Source organism: Aptenodytes patagonicus, chromosome 16, assembly GCF_965638725.1.
Source record: "Aptenodytes patagonicus chromosome 16, bAptPat1.pri.cur, whole genome shotgun sequence".
NCBI lineage: Eukaryota > Metazoa > Chordata > Aves > Sphenisciformes > Spheniscidae > Aptenodytes > Aptenodytes patagonicus.
In genome coordinates this window covers 13,844,842-13,861,061 of record NC_134964.1, presented here as the reverse complement: position 1 = coordinate 13,861,061, position 16,220 = coordinate 13,844,842, and the positions used below count along the sequence as shown (strand labels likewise).

General features: G+C 46.1%; 1 long non-coding RNA gene across 4 annotated transcripts in view; it reads left to right on the top strand.

Annotated features, from left to right (window-relative positions):
• The first annotated feature begins 5,182 nt into the window (after positions 1-5,182).
• LOC143167985 (uncharacterized) overlaps positions 5,183-16,220 on the top strand; it is a 46,744-nt gene continuing 35,706 nt past the window's right edge. For 3 of the 4 annotated variants that reach the window (XR_012996646.1, XR_012996647.1, XR_012996645.1), the window contains exons 1-4: positions 5,183-5,231; positions 5,990-6,100; positions 14,608-14,720; positions 15,202-15,354. This is a non-coding gene — a long non-coding RNA (uncharacterized LOC143167985). The remainder of the gene's footprint in view (positions 5,232-5,989; positions 6,101-14,607; positions 14,721-15,201; positions 15,355-16,220) is intronic. The other variant, XR_012996648.1, reaches the window with a different exon arrangement.

The following is a 16,220-nucleotide window of genomic DNA, read 5'->3' as shown; positions in this document are numbered from 1 at the left end:
AAACCTAGGAAAAGAGTGATCACAGGCCCCAGATCTTTAAATAGTACTCATCCATTCTGTTTTACAACTTGAAAGAAGTGATTGAAGAGGAACACTGTTGATTTCTTACATTCAGCTAGGAAGGTCTTTGCATCTTCTCTAGGTTAAATCTTACTATAAACAGGTTGCCCTGTGGCAGCCGATGAATACCAGTACAGTAGAGAGTATATTGTGAGGTCTCATTTCTTCTTTCATTATGGTGCAGCAGTGAAATTCTGTGCAATATATAATTTTTATATGCTCATCAAATACCTTTGGCAGTCTCATTAGCTTCCACTTCTTCATTAGGTTTCCCAGTACAGTCCCAACAATGTCAGACATGTCTTGGGGAGATTTGTTTATCTACTAGGGTGTCCGCTCAGTGGGAAGTAGATTAGGAAGTTCTATTTATAGATTCACTCCAGTCATAAAGGAACCTCCAAAAGTTAGGTAGCATCATGCCTTGTACTGAGAAATCGTGACTCCCGAGTTCTGTCATGTAACTTTTCCTGAAGATTGGCTGCTATGCCATTTATTTCTTACTGACTGTATCTTTGGAGAGAATTCATTCAAGTCAATAAGCATTAGTAGATTCCAACATAAAACTGGTTGTACTTATATGATGAACATGTCCTGATCTATGCCTTGCAAGATCTTACTGCTTACACAGTGGCATGGCATGGGAAAGATGCAGGTAGAAAGAGATTCAGGGGGATAACAAGATGCATTGCAGGGTGAAATTGGGTATAGATAAGTACATTACTACTGCCACTAGATGAAGATTAAAAGCATGACTCCAAGTGACCTACTTATCTCCCTCTCAGCGTGAAGCTCACAGGATAAAACAAACAACCCCTGCTAGTGAGCCCTGGGAGGCTGGAGAGAGCTCAGAGCTGCTCAGGTTCTGCTCCGGTAGGAAACCTCCTCCTGTGAGTCAATGGCCTGGAGAGCAGGCTCAGGTGCCTACTCAGATAGCAGCATCTCCTGTGCCTGGTCACTTCAGCTGCTCCTCCTCAGGTGATCGGGGTCCCTGATACCCTGACCAGGAACTGGGAGGTGCCCAGGGCCTGGGAGGACCAGGAATGTCTGCATGGATGTGCTGCTCTCTGACACACCATGGGCCTACATGAACTAAGCACATGTGCAGCTGGGAGAGCAGAGGTGCAGTGCATGTGTGCCTGTCCCACCCTGTGTGTGGGCAGGGAAGGGGCTGGCGTGCAGTGCAACGGACATCCTACCAAGGACAGGTTGTGGTCAGGTGAGTCAGGGCAAGAAGAATGAGAGGCACTGCTCAGTGGGGAAACTGAGATGGGGTAATGCAGGATAGGGGATGTAAAGAGAGGAAGAAGAAATGCATGGGGACCCTCTATGGAGGGACAGGCAGTGGAGAGAGAAGATGCAGTGATGTGGGTGTGTTGTATATGAGGAGGTGATGCAGCAATGGTTTTGCTGGAATGGAAAGGGCTTGAACTAATGTCATCTGTCACACCTATAGGAATCCAAGAGGCAAACTCATTACAGCATCATTCATTTCAGAATAGAGCGGTGTGTTCTTTAATTGCTGATTAACACTTCTCTTTAACATTTGTTTTTCAGTCTCATAAAGCAAAAATCCCAAGAGAAGCTGTGTCCTTTGGAGATGAAAGTTGAGAATCGTGATGAAATCCTGTCCCCTTTCATGTAGATTTGCAAGACTGCTGCAGTCTCACACTTCTTACACACACAACGCTTCAGAGTGCAGTGTGTTCTGTATTAATGACATGTGGGAGTGCAGTGCAGTCTGTGCAGTCCCACCTGGTGAGAACTTGTCCTGGCACCTAACTTCATTGCAATGAAGTCAAAAAGCAGTTCAGGGAAATGAGAAATCCTTGCTGAAACTCAGTCTGTCTTTCTGTGAAATGTCATTTTTCCACTGGCTTTCTGCATAACATTTTCTCATTTCAATGTTTCTCTGTGACTCCCTCACTGAAAGGCTAGGGCGCAAGAGCTTTCTGCAGAGCAAATGCAGCCAGTGATGCTTTCTTAACGGGCCATAGCTACATTCATTGTCCTATATGTATACAAACAGAATCATATTCAGACAGTGTGTGTGTGGAAGGCTGTCATACACTTTGTGTGGTTGGAAATGTCAAGCAGAAGTCAGTAAGAAACATCTCATCACACTGTTTTCAACAAAAAAAGCTGCCACTATCAGAATAACACAATTTCCAGAAAATCCTGCTGAAGGTGCAAGTGGCTGCCTTCTGCACTGGGCTACTCAGGTGCAGCTCTAGGGCTCCAAGATGGCTTCAAGTGTGATGTTGGGACATCTATATCAAAGAAGACCTCCCCTGCAGATGTTCATTGCAGGTGACAGCTGTCCCTAGGGACAACAGACCTGCCTGGCTGGGTAGGAAGGCATCAGATCCAGACAGAGGAAGGAGTGGAAAAGCTGAGGTAGAGCATAATGAAGGGAAAAAGGCATTTTGCCTGCCCAGCTCTTTGCTCCCAAGGAGTAACTTCCTCTCCTCTCACTCCAAACAGTTTGATTTAGGCCTGGTTCCTGCTGACACACGACAGAAATCCTACATCCCTTCATCTTCCCACAGTGGACTTGAATGGCAGATCTGGGTGAAGCAATGCCAGAACAGCCCTGTCTTCCGAACAGCATGGGGCACTGTCGTTTGGCAGCTCACAATTCATTCCCTCCCCACTTCTCCTCTGGAGAGCCATGTTAGAGAAGGAGCTGTGTCTGGACTGCCTGTGGTGTCACTGGACACCCGTATTTCGTACTCATACTATTCACATGTGCCCATCGCAGGAAACAGCTAGGTTTCCATAGCAGAAGTACACAGTAAGTATAAGGTCTGTGTCTAATACTGTTAAATTCCTTTGCTAAGAGTGCTTGAAATATATTAGTGTTCTAATATATGCTTATGGAAAACAACACTGGAAAGTTTATCACTAAAAAATTGTAACAGCTGATCTTTACTGATGCCTTTCATGTTAGGATGTTGCTTCTTTTCACAGGCTAACTGCAGTTCTTCCCTAGACATGTCAGCATAAATTTATGACTGTATCTTGTCCCTTTTACTAAAACAGTATAATCAAATAATAACTTTTAAGTTTTGCTGAAGTGTCAGAGTACCTCTGACAGAACCTCTGCTACGCTCAGAAGAGAAAGGACCTGGGAGCTGGAAGAAGAACCTGGTTAGGCCAACAGTTACAGATGAGAGGCCAAGGTCTTTCATAAAAAAAAAAAAAAAGTTAGAAAAAAAATCAGAGTAAGAAAGCGTACAATAAAAAATTCTCCCTGCCCTTTCTGTCCCTCTGGAGCAGGTCCTCTTCTCCAGTATTGGCTTCAGCTCTGGAATTTTTAGTTGTCTGGGTTCAGCAAGCTCTGGAAACCTTTCCAGTCTGCTGGACATCCTTCTAGCTGGTACTTTTGAGACCTGACTGTGTGCCTGTTCCCTGCTATTCTGAGCAGTCTGCTGCAGGCCCCTATGTTCAGATGTCTTTCTTGCATCTCTGTTCTCCCCTTCACTCTGGAAGTTACCTCTCACCTTCCTGTCCTGTTTAACTCCTATCAGCAAGGTCCAGTATTCCCTTCAGAAGACTTCACCCGACCCACAGTGAGGCAGGCAGGGCAAGGTTTTCCCATCTCCTCCCCAGCCACAGACTTTTAACAAAATACCATTCCATTGATTGCAGGGCTGAAGAGAACTAATCAAAACCTATTGTTAAGCTGAGGATAGCAATATATCAGCTTTTCAATGGGCATCCTGATATTTCATCAGTTCCAAGTTTTTGGCAATACATTATAGTCACATACAGCCTGTAGCCTCCAGAAATCAAACACAAAAGTGGGCAGTACAATCAGACTTCATAAGTAAAACCTTTAGGCTATTCACTCTCTGTGAGACCTTTCAAAGACATCTAACTGAAACATCATCTGTTGTTCTTTCTTCATCATATCCTATGATTATTTTTAGACCCCAAAGTGGCCATCCTGCACTGCAGTTCTGTTAGGCAGGAACTTACCACTTGAGAAGGTTATTTGATTTCCACTGAAGGAAACAAGAGGCCTAGGATTCAGTGTAAGACATTAACCAAGAATGCTTTCAATAAATAGCAAGACAAAAGCATACAGTACTGTTCTGTTCTACACAGAGGGATGATCAGCTTCCATTATGACCAGAGATCCTGGAGTTAAATTTTACACGTCCCTCTTGCTTTACTCGGGATCACACTTCCTCTAAAGGTGGATAGTCCAGGAGTTCTCCGCAGATCAACTAATGTTTCATTCTCTTCTGTGAACAGGGTAAAACACAGGGTTCGGTCACTGGCTCTTGACAAAATACTGTTCATCTGTCCAGAAAATCAAGTGATTTCCAGGTGATGTGTGAATAGATTGAGATGAGATGTATGAGAAGTTTCCTTGAGAAATCCATACTTCATAGCACAAAATACCCTTTCTCCAAACTTTCTATACAATTCCTTTGTGTCCCAAGCACTTTCAGATCTAAAGCCTCTCTATGTAAGTAAAGCAAAAACTCTCAAGATTTGAATGTTTTAAATCATTCTCTCCATACTGGTTATAGAAATAGCTTAGTTTCAGTAGACTGAACCCAGAAAAATAACTAATCCAAATGCTACAGCTGGAATACATACACATTTCTTCTTGTTGCCAAAATAGGTTATTTAACACATGGATTTAGGAAATGGACTTAACACCCAGAGGGTTACTAGAATAATTTATCTTGGGAATGAGAGTGCTAGGATATGACAAGTCTTTAGCTAAAGGAATCAAACTATCAACATGCAACAAAATATGTTGTCTCATAATGCTGAATTGCTTACAAAACACGAAGATAAACACCCAAGTTTCTTGTTAAAAATGAAAGATATTCAGTATTTTTTACTGCTTAGTGTTAGTTTTTACACTAATCTTGAAGAAAATTCCTGATGGGATTTGCAGCTTGCAAATGCTGTTCTCAGCTATGCTGTTAATATTTATAAAACATGCCAAGAGGGTTCTTTGTGCCTCTGGATCCTTAATGAGCAGACTGATAAGGAATGTGTAGCTTCATACTGAAGATCCCTGGGTAACATAAGACCTCTCAGGAATGCTGGCATGAGACAAGGAGAAATGCCGGAACACTAATTCTCTGGTGCAAAGCTTCTCATTCTGACACTTCTGCTAAGATGTGGCTGGGCACTGGATGCTGGAGATGGTAAGGACACTTTTCACATAAAAAGTTCTTTTTATTCTACTGAAAGGTGGGCATTCTGTTGAATTAAATGGAATATAGTGAGCGCTTTCTCTGTTCCTGGCATAGTGTATCTAGTCTGGGTAATTGTTTGTCGTTTATCTGGGTAAGACGCATCCTTCAGGGATTTGAACTATCATCCCAGATGAGCAGTGCTAAAAAGGATGGAGTAGCAAAGGAGTTGAGGATTATTTCTAGGGAAAAGCCAGTGATGAACCTAAGAAATAAAAGACTAACTAACCTGGTAATATGTAAGGTACGTTGGGCCAGTTACTGGTTTGGCTATTGCAAAGACAAAACACAAGTGAGCTCACCTTTGTGTCTGTTGCTGTTCAGAACCTACTTGTATCTCAGGCTAGCTATGAATGGACTGAGATGGCCTTGCTATCTTCTGATCCTGTTCCTTTGTTTGGAGACTAATTTCTGCAATGCTTGATACAGTTATTATTTGACCTCACAGCAGAGAAAAAAGAAGCGACTTTTACTTGGGAAGTTTCAACAGTAGATTTTAAACCCAGAAATGTCTTTACTTTGCTCTGATGACACCTAAGTAGCTGCCACTGAGTAAAAGTAACAGTCTTGCAAAGAAAAGTGAAGAGGGAGGGCAAAATCAGCTAGAGATTAGAGACAGTTAACACATAGCACTTTTAGATTTAAAGAGGAACAGCTCTTGAGTGTGCATGAGATTTCTATGGTTACTCAAATTCCTCCTATCTCCGCAGCAAATGTCAGAGAAAGATATGTGAGCTGTAGGTCCTGGCCGAGGAGGTGACATTCAGGATGCCCTTTCCATCAGACGCCAAAGCAGCCGAACAGCTTCAGTTACAGAACAGGTGAGTGGGGTGGACAGGCTCTGACAGCAATGGAAGGGGAAGGAGAAGGCAAAAGGAGTTGGAGGATGACATGAAAGGAGAAGAAATGAGGACAGCAATATAAACTAAAATTACCAGACACTTGATTAATTGGCTTGTTTCTCTGTTGACAGTACACCTGTGAGAGAAGCAGGGAGAGGTTACACTATGGAGATAGATTTGTTTATATTTTCACAACTAGCTTTTTGTTGCTTTAAGTGAATGTTACAATTTTATCCAAAATTTTTACCTGCTTTCTTCATAAAACAAGAAAGACTTCTGAACACTAAAACTGCTTAAATTACACAAGGCATTCTTAAGTGCAGAAAGAGTTTGCAGTATTGATATCATGTGAGATGTTTTCTATTGGTAATTCCCATATTCATTATTTACATTGAAAAAAAAGGATTCTCAAAACTTGTTTTCAGTTTGGAGAATAATAACATAACACCTCTCACTGGAGGACAGGATATATTGGTGTTCATGCAAAATTAGCCTATTTTAATATTAGCCTAATTAGCTAAAAGTGCAATGACCACTTCATTTGGTCACTGCCATGTCAGGCAGCACAGACCAGTCTCCAGCTCCCTGAGAAATCCCTCCAGTTGGCCATATATTCCTGAAGCAGGGTGCCTTGTAGGCTCTCAGAGAAGAGCCATCCCATGACCCCACGCTGCTGTCCGACTCACATGTTAACTAAGGTTCGACTTTATGTCTTTGGGCTCCAATTCCAAAGCCTTCACGTGTGCTAAACTGTATTTCTCCCAGCAGTACCCTGCTGATGTTGGGGCTGTGTTACTGGCATGGTGGGGCTGGGGGGATGCCTATTCTGTGGGGGGTGTAAGAGCACTGTCATGACACCTGAGCAGCAAAGCTTAGGTGCTAGGTGATTTCCTCCTTGCCTGGGGTGTGATGAGGAGCTCACAGTGTTAACTGTTGAATTTTACTTCACTAACAAAGAGTTTCTGACGGGAAATGTTTTCAGCCATTTGTGCTGCTATTACTGGAACACTGCTTTTGTGCTCCAGAGATCCCCTGACAATCCCCTGCCATCCGTATGGGACAGAAGCCCTATTTGAGCCCACTAACTGTGTCTATTTTAAACTTTTCTCTGAGAGGTCTTTCTTTATGGCCATTATGGACCAACATTTTTTTCAGGACCTTTGCACTAGTACTGATCAGATGACAGCTTAACTCTAAAAATAGTGCATCAGTGCAAAGCAACCCCTGACCTCCACACATAGTAGATAATCACAAGTCAAGAAAAAGAAAACTTTAGTTTCTCACCAGTGTTCTACATGTGTCTTAATAATGTAATATATTGGATCCTCAATAAAGCTGCACTGTAATTCAAGCACAGGACAATATGTAGGGCTAGAATAATCTATCTAAAGATGGCTTTAGGAAGAGCACAACTTGACTGAGATGATTAGTTCAGATTGAAAATTACAGCAAATTGCAAGGATCCTAAAAAAACCCTGCGCAATAAAACATCCTATAAGAGTGATGAGAGTTTAAAATCCTAAGGAATATGATAATTTGCAAGTAAGGCAGATCATATATTTAAGGTATTTCTAATCTATGGTAAATATTTTTATGATTTTATTTTGTTCAAAATATATTTTCCAAATTAAAGGTACTGTTTTTCTTATTCACATAATTACCAATCCAACCCACTGAAATGTGACTTATTTCCTATTACAGAAACTTTCTAGGTCTGCAACAATAACATCCAAACACCAATACAGCCAAAAAATTGCCTAGAAACCTTCAAAAATATCAAAATGTCCTTTTTTTCAGTGTTAACTTGTGATATGTTACAATCCCCAATTCCTTTCCTCCTTAGTTCAACAGCCATAAACCATGCATTTGTCTCTCATCTAATCTTCCCCAAAGTACTTTGTTTCTCTTCATTAAATTTCCATCTCAAAAATTGAGATAATTTCTCCCATTTCCCAGAGCTACTTCTAATTCTGATCCTATTTCACCCTGCCTTCACATGCTTCCAATCCCAAGAGGGGCTTGGATGCCCCTCTCCCACAAGCTCTCAGGCCCTTCATAAGTCTACAATATAACAGCCATACGAGGTAACCACAGTAGGTAGTCATGATAGTCACAGTGTGGTTAAAATGGCACCTCATATGGCAGCTATATGGTGCAGTTCCCAAATGTGGCACTGAATACCCCTGCTTTAAAAACCAACAGAGATCCCAGGATGGGATGCCCAAGTGCTCTTTACTGACCATTGTGGATTTTATCCCATAGACCTTTGGCCCTGGAGACCCAGGCCTCTGGCAGGCTCATGCTCAGACAGCCTGTTACCCTCTCAGTAGCTGTATCATGAAGGAAATGTCACATTCTGGCCACAGACTCCTCCTTGGAGAGGGGATCCGTAGAGCCAAGGGCATGAAGCGCAGCTGACCTAAACAAGGCAAGTATCTGTTCTTGGCCTTCCAAAGCCCCCTCCTCTTGCAGTTGAGGAGAGCTCATTGCCACAGGCCGGGGCAGAAGTAGAGGAAAGACTTCAGCCCTGTCAGGCAGAGGAAGGAGAGGATTTTAGGGCACCACAGCCAGAGGGCACTTCTGTGCCTGCAGCCTCGGCTGCACAGAGACTCCCAGACTGGACCGTCCCCTTTGGGACAGGGGCAGCGTCTTTGGGGGTGGGTGTCACCCAGCCCCTTCCTCACCTGGGGTCCCCACATGCTGCCATGGTGCAATCCGCATTAATTCCACAGGGAGTCTCTGAGCATGTCTTCATTAGTGCTTAGTGTCAAACAGGAAAATGCTATTGAGGCAAATCTCCCTCTTGTCCTACACTTTGGTTTGCGTGACAGGTGTGCTCCAGGGGCACATCTAATGTGCCTCAGACAGGCACTCAGCTCCTGGGACTCCCACCCTTTCCCCCTGAAACCCATCTAGTCCAGGTGCCAGGTGCTCAGCACTTGCTGTTCTGCCCCACTGATCTCCTATCATGCCGCTCTACTCACTGAGGGAGAGACAGCCTGTGTTTCAAGTGTGTGCTAGTGACTGACCCTGCCTCTCACAGCAGCCATGTCTCCCAGGGAGCTGATCCTGCTGACATGTCCCAGAGGGAAAGGGGAAGCTGATGCGTGATTGCTCTCGCCCCAGCCCCAGGCTTCCTCTGCAAGAGGAAACCTCAGGACAGGAGAGGCAGACGAGGGAGACGAGGGGCAGGATTTCTTCTTCCCACTGTAGCCCTGCTCTTCTTTTGTGTTTGAACAGTGAAGGTCTAGGTGGGCTTTGCTTGAGTTCACCATGCCTTTTTCACATTCACTTCATGGGGAAGAATATTGTGGTTACTTGTGTGTTTTGAGCCAGCATAAAGGTAGACCATGGGAATGACTTGTCTACAGTTTAGGCTGTAAAGGGCTTTCTCTGTCGCCCTTGCTGGCCTAAGAGTCTAGGAGGTCCCCATCTGTGGAGGCTGGATCTCATGGTCATCCTAGGATGAGTGAGGGTGATCCAGAGCCCTGGGCCTCTCCTGGTACCTGCACTATGAAGGTCCAGCCAGATCACAGCTGTCAAAAGAAGTGCTGCAGTGGCTCTCTTTAGGCTGCTCTACTAGGTGTGCGGTGGAGTTGGCAGGGCCATTGATTCCTCATCTTAGCCTTTCGATAGTCACATGCTTCCAAGCACCTGTGTGGTGCCCTTTCTCAGCAGATTGCCTAGTGCAGATGAGGCCCTGCACACTGACACAGGAGTATGTTGCCTTCCTTGCAAATCAGTCCCTCAGGTCTCTCAAAGTGCCTGCTGCTCCCTGAGAGGTGCCTCCAGGTGGACACTGTCTTGCAGGGTGCAAGGTCTCAGAGTAGAGCTGACTCTTGACTGCACTGCTGCCTGCCTCATATATTTGCTAAGCCTGGATTTCACCTCTTAGTGCCCCAACGTATGTATGTTGTCCGCAGTCCCATCTGTGTTGAAACTCTGAATTCAAGGGAACTAATGCATGTAGAAAGGGGAGAAAGAAAGGACCTCTTTGTAGGCCCTTTTCCTGGGTGTATGGCAGATTCATTGGTAAATTCATGGAGAATTCGTCTGTTGAATTTAATTTTATTTCCTCAAACTCTTTGTCAAGGAGTTTCTTCCTTTAATACAGAATGCTTTCAAAAAATTCTGTAACTGGAACAGTTAGCTCAGGAGATACCGATGTCCCGCTAGTCCAGGAGTTCACAGATCTGAGATCCTTTGCAGTGGGGCAGCAGTTCTGTTGGAACATAGGCACTGTATCTATTTTAAACTTTCTCTCCGAGATGGTCCTTTATGGCCACTTTGGAGCAGTGTTTTCCCCATGATCGGTTAGCGCTTGTCAGCTGACAGGCAGCCCAACTCCACAAACAGTGTGTCAATGCAAAAGGCTATCATTCTGCAGTCATGGCAATAAATATCCAAGAGGAAGGAATCTTTGGTCTCCCTCCCCTTGGTAAGCTATTTGGACCCTGGTAATTTATCACCATTTATGGCCTCCTCAAGTGAATAGTACTGTTAGTTCAGCATGAAAGAAAACCTGAGAATGTGATTTTTTTTTTTTTTCTGTAGGTTCTAGCTGTATGTGATGTATCTTGTTTAGGCTAGCACATTGCTGTAGTTCATATTGCACCACTAGAGAGGCATTTTTTTACAAGTTAAAGAATTCTGAAAAAACAGTCTCATGATAGGTCCATAAATATAACAAGAGTTCTCATTTTGAAATGGTATGTACAGTGTTTCTTAAATTAAGGGCAAATTATTTATTTGTCAATTTTGAAAAATCAATGTTTTTCTATACCTTAGAATGTATTCCCCAAACTGACCTTGTTGTTCAGGGAAGCAAATAAACAGAACCCTAAAATGGGAACTCTTTCCAACTGGAAAAAGAAGATTTCAATAGATAAAAATCATAGTTCAGACATTAACACGTCTACACAATTTTGCTGGGTATTATGAGGCAAAGTGGGATATATGCACCTTCTCAGAAATTATAGCAACTGTTCCAGGCAGGATCCGTAGCTGACTATGAAATGTAAACATAGAAATAGACATGGTGGTCATGACAGTTTCACTTGCAAGAAAGCTATTGATATACTTGCTGTTTTTCTGTAAAAGTGCACGTGATACCATCCATACCTAGACAGTCCTTGGGAGATGCTTGTCTAAAACAGATCCTTAAAAGCACAGGCTAAAGGAGATCATGCAATATTATAGATGTGCTGTTCTACCATACAGTTTTTCTCATTCAAGTATTTCCTTAATATTTTCTCCAAATCCTTTTTACTTCAAATTAAACTGTAATACTCCTCGCGATATAACCCTCTAAGTCTCTTAATGAAAGCCTTCTTAATTTGACAAAATTATTTTCATACTCCCACACCCGGTCTTTACTTTCCTCGTCTCTTGACTTTAAAAATGACGTTCTGTCCATACCTTTTTCTAAGTCATATTCTTTGTGCTTGTCATTCTGGCCGCTGTCCTCCTTACTCTACAGAAGGATTTTTCTTTTTTCACAAGAGTTCTACAAAATGTGCTTTATTCAAAGTACTGTAGAGTATCGCTAAGGTAACCCATTGCTGAGGAAAGCAAACATTCATACCCTGCCACCATAGAAAGAGTACTTATACTGACATTTGCAATAATTAGATATACCGTTTTTGCAACTGTTTGACATTGTTGAGGGTGTATAAACTTGTGCCCCCAACTCCTTTTCTCCCTGGCTCAGACGACAAACCCCGTGCATTTCTCTGATTTCGTCCTCCCAAAGTACTTTGTTTCTCTTCATTAAATTTCCTTCTGCCCATTAGAGACATTTTCTCCAATTTTCCAGAGCTACTTTTAAGCCTGATCCCATTCCGCCCTGCCAAAGTGCTTGGATGCCCCCCTTCCCAAAAGACACAACACCAGTGGCTGCTTCTGTCAGCTCAGGGTCTTTTCTTTCAGCACTGGTGACCCTAACCTCTCCAGGCCTTCTTTGGCCCATTCCACCTGTCTTTGTTCTGTCCCAGTGGTGAACACATGAACCTGGCTGACCCACCTGGTTGGATTTTACCTCAGTTGGTGTGATTCGATCATAATACGTGGGCCAGGAAGTTTCAGCAGCTTTAAAAACACCCATTTTCGAGTGAGACTTAGCTACTGGTCTGTACCGGGTCAGCCACCCAGAGGAGGGTCCCCCCGATGGCTCCATGCTGCCACCCCCTGGCAATGGGTGCCTTGAGCAGTGGGCCCGGTCGGCTGCTGCCTGGCTGAGCTCCCTGTGACTGACAGGAGCCTGCTGGAGCCCTGTGACCGGTACCCCCTGCTCCCGACCCCTGGTAATAATGCCGTCATCTTTCTGCCAAGGACCCCTAAAAGAACTTGTCTGTACCTTTGGTGGCAGGTGACAAGCCCCAAGCTGAGAATAAAGCTGATGGGGCCTGTGTCCTCTGAACAACAGTGCGAGTGGCGAGGTGAAAGGCACAGCCACCGTCCCAGCTGATGTCTCCGGGCCTTGGTTTCCTCTGCCTGATTGCCTGTGGTGACTGTACCAGGCAGTGATGCCGGCTTTTCTGAGCTCTCCAAAGGGCTAGAGGAGTCAGGCTGCAGGCAGAGCTGGCTCTCCACAACCATCACGCGATAGCCACCGGCCTGGCCAGCGGTTCTCCTGCAGCCCTGATACTCCAGCGGGCCTTGAGGGATCTCTGGTGTACAGCCCTACTACCTTCCCTCAGTGAGTGCTGTGAAAGCACAGCCTGAGCAAAGGGACATGGCCTTCTGCAATGCTGCTGAACGTTGGAACAAGCCCTGCCTCTGCCTTCATCCTCACCCAGACAGGGACACAGGGGGGAGGCAGCTGTAAAATCGTGCCCTTCCAGAACTACAGCCCAGCCCGCCTTTTTCATTTGTTGGCTTACACGAGAAGGGATGGCCTCAACCACCTCAAACTGAGCCCCAGCTGACTGCTGGAAGTACCTGGGCAGCTGCTGTGTTCCCCATGGGACAGCACATCCCAGGAGGGCATGGCGAGCACCCAGGCACTGGGTTGGCACAGCGTCGTTGCACGGACTTCAAAGGGGCCACTCTTGATTTATACTCCTGCCAGGGAGAGCACGCTCGGGCCTGCTTCTGATTTTTAACATTTCAGCTGAGAAAGGAGCTGTGCCGGAGCAAGTCTCTCTGGGGTAAGAATAGCATCTGCCGTCTTAGGACACAACACAGTTGTCCAGCTCCTACGTGGCAGCACGTTGCGCTGAGATATAGAAGGCAACCTACCCGCGGAGGAATGTCTTCGAGCGCTATTAGTGGAAGCGTATCATCTACACAACCAGGCATGACCCCGCGCAGGAGTCTTGCAAGAGCGGGGCTATTTTGAGCTTTTGACACTGAGGATGAAGGGAGACAAATGACGGGCTGATCCTCCCGGCATGGGCAACCTCCAAAGCTCCCTGCGGCCCCGTCTCCTCCTCTGGGAAATGACTCTTGTGAAGGCTGATGGGCGATTTGGTGGGACCTCGGAGCCCAGGAGGCGGGGGCCAGCAGGGAGCTGTGAATTTGCCGGGGACGCAAGGCCAGGCCTCAGTCCCATCAGCATTGCCCAACCGTGCTTACGGCAAGTCCTGCCTGAGGGTGTGCACCTGTCCCTGAGCTTAGGGCATGCGGCTGCCTGCTTTATTTTCGAGCACATCCTTGAGAGCTAGAGAGATACCAGAGGGTATGTAACTGTGTGCAGGTGAAACACACAGGAGGCTAGAGGAAGAAACAGTTGACTTTGCAAACCAGAGTCTGAAGAAGGCTACGGTAGGTCAGAACAGACACAGTTATACCCGTGATGCGAGAGTTGCTTCTTCAGTGACTTGCCTGTCCTTTCCCACCAATGCCCTTTGTGACAATTCTTTTGTACAAGTCATCAAAGAAGCTATCTCCAGGCGTCACACTTACCAGTGTGGCCAGGAGCCATCAGCCTGCTCACTCCTCTTCATGCCTGCCGCCTTCTCTCTTCCCTATGCCTGGCTTTGCTGGCTGCTTTGCTTCATTCTGATGACACATCCTGAAGCTTCCACGGTGGAGACAATGTGAGGCAGGCAAAGAATGGTGCAGGGTCTGTAAAGCAGGATTTCAGAGAGTCTCAGAAGTTTATGCGTGTACAAGCCATTACGGCTAACAGGGATACCCATGGATGTGGTGTGTCATCTACCCAGCCCCACCTGAAGCTTTGGAGAAGCCTGCAGGTGTGGCTAGAGCTTCTCGAGCCACCCAAGAGGAGCAGTCAGCTCATAGGTGGGTTTGGGCAGGCGAGGCTCACCACAACAAACCCCGGCTGTGGCGGCAGACACAGGGGATGAGGAGGGATGAACAAGGTTGGGAGTCTGCTAGGGAGCCATGGGGAAAAGTTGCGCAGTGTCATGAGAAGGGGGGACTAGTCTGGCATCTCTGCAAGGTGTTGGGTGGCTTTCTTAAGGTCCTTGTGATTGAAAACTGAGGTCTGCCCCTAAAGAACCGTCTCCCATTGCTCTCTTCAGGCAGCACTGCCAGAGGTTCTGCTTGCCAATGCTCGCTAGTGACACTGGAAGCAGGCTGGACTTCCTTGTGAGAGCTGGTGTGCTGGTGAGGCTGCACTTGGGAGCCAGGTAAGGTGAGAGCCCTTTGGGTATTGCTGTCATAGGCGTACAGCCACGGAGCTGTCGGTTGCAACTTCCCAGCAGTGTGAGCATCTGTTTGGAGACAAAGCCTCTGGCATTGGCTTCTACAAGCTTAGACTAAGCAGACGGTGTCAGTCCTTACCACCTCCCATCACCCCAAGGAGCTCCACTGGCAAGCTCTCCCTTGAAACCACTGTAAGCAAATCAAGGTGGAAAGCATTCAGGGGCTACCTGCCTCAGGCTTGGGCACAATCGTTTTCTGCACAGCCTGCGTCCCTTCAGCCCACAACACCAGCCCCACTCCCATCTTTGCGGCCCTGCTAGGCTCAATGCTCCGTGGAGGACCCACCTCAGCTTTTGAATACTAGCGCTTCTACGGTAGACAGAGGTGGGAAGCTGTGGACCGTCACAAGCTTTCGACATCAACGCGTACGCTGGCCTCTGCTCCTGAGTCTGCTTCTTGTTTCCTTTTAGTGCCAGTGGCACCTCACTCCTCAGCTGCTGCTAATGTGTTTCTCGTTCACTCCACATTGGTCTGCACCAAGGGATCCTGCAGCCTGGAGTCAGCTGGGGTGACTGGCGGTGAACGCTTCAGACAGGCAGTGCTGCAACAGTGGGTGCAATTGTGTAAGTAAGTTGATATTGCTGAAAGGGTTTCCCAATTACCTTAATAGCCCTCAGTTACCGCTAACCTGTGTTTGGTTCACTGTATACACAGCCCTGCAGTCTTTGAGGTTTCTGAGAAAATCCTCCAAGGCTGTGTGATCTCCCTGAAAATAAGGGACAGAAGTTACTCGGAAGCCAAGAGCTGTCGGTTCTATGAAAACATCGGCTTAGGCAGACACCCGTGGGCTTGTCTTTAACGTACCTTGGCACTGTCCGTGAGTCTTTCACTCAAACTAGAGGCAAGGCTTAATGCGTCGGAATAATCCAGCTGAGACGGCTGATAGAGCACATGAGACTTCGTAGCTGTACGTGCCCACTGTGCCTCTGCTGTTCAGATCAGGGCCTGAATGAAGGAAAAAGTGTTTGACAAGTTCCCCCTTCCCTTCTTCCCTCATCCCTTTCCCTTCTTCCCAAAAATATATTGTCTGTTTAGCCTGTAGGTAGGCCAAAAGCGAGGTGCAGGTATGCGAGGAAGGAATGGAGGGGTACACCCACCAGTTTTCTTCTTTTCTCTTGCCTGAGGCAATGCCACATGCAGCCTGTTGTGCGAGAGGTGACAAGGCTGACCTTTGAGGGGATGTGTTGAGGAGGTGTGTTGGTGCCACGCAGTGTGTGAGAAATGGGCCCGAAGGGGCAGTCCTTCCAGCACGTGGCCCCAGGCAGGGCTCAGTGTTTTGTCCCCTGCAGAGAAACTGGGAGCAGGCAGTGGCAGCAGCTGAGGGAATCTAGGGTAAGAGAGAGGGCACTATCGATGTGTCGTAACAGTGCTCAGTGTGCCGAAAATCGTCTCTGCCAAGGAACTGTCGGTCCTTCACAGTGCAGGGTAC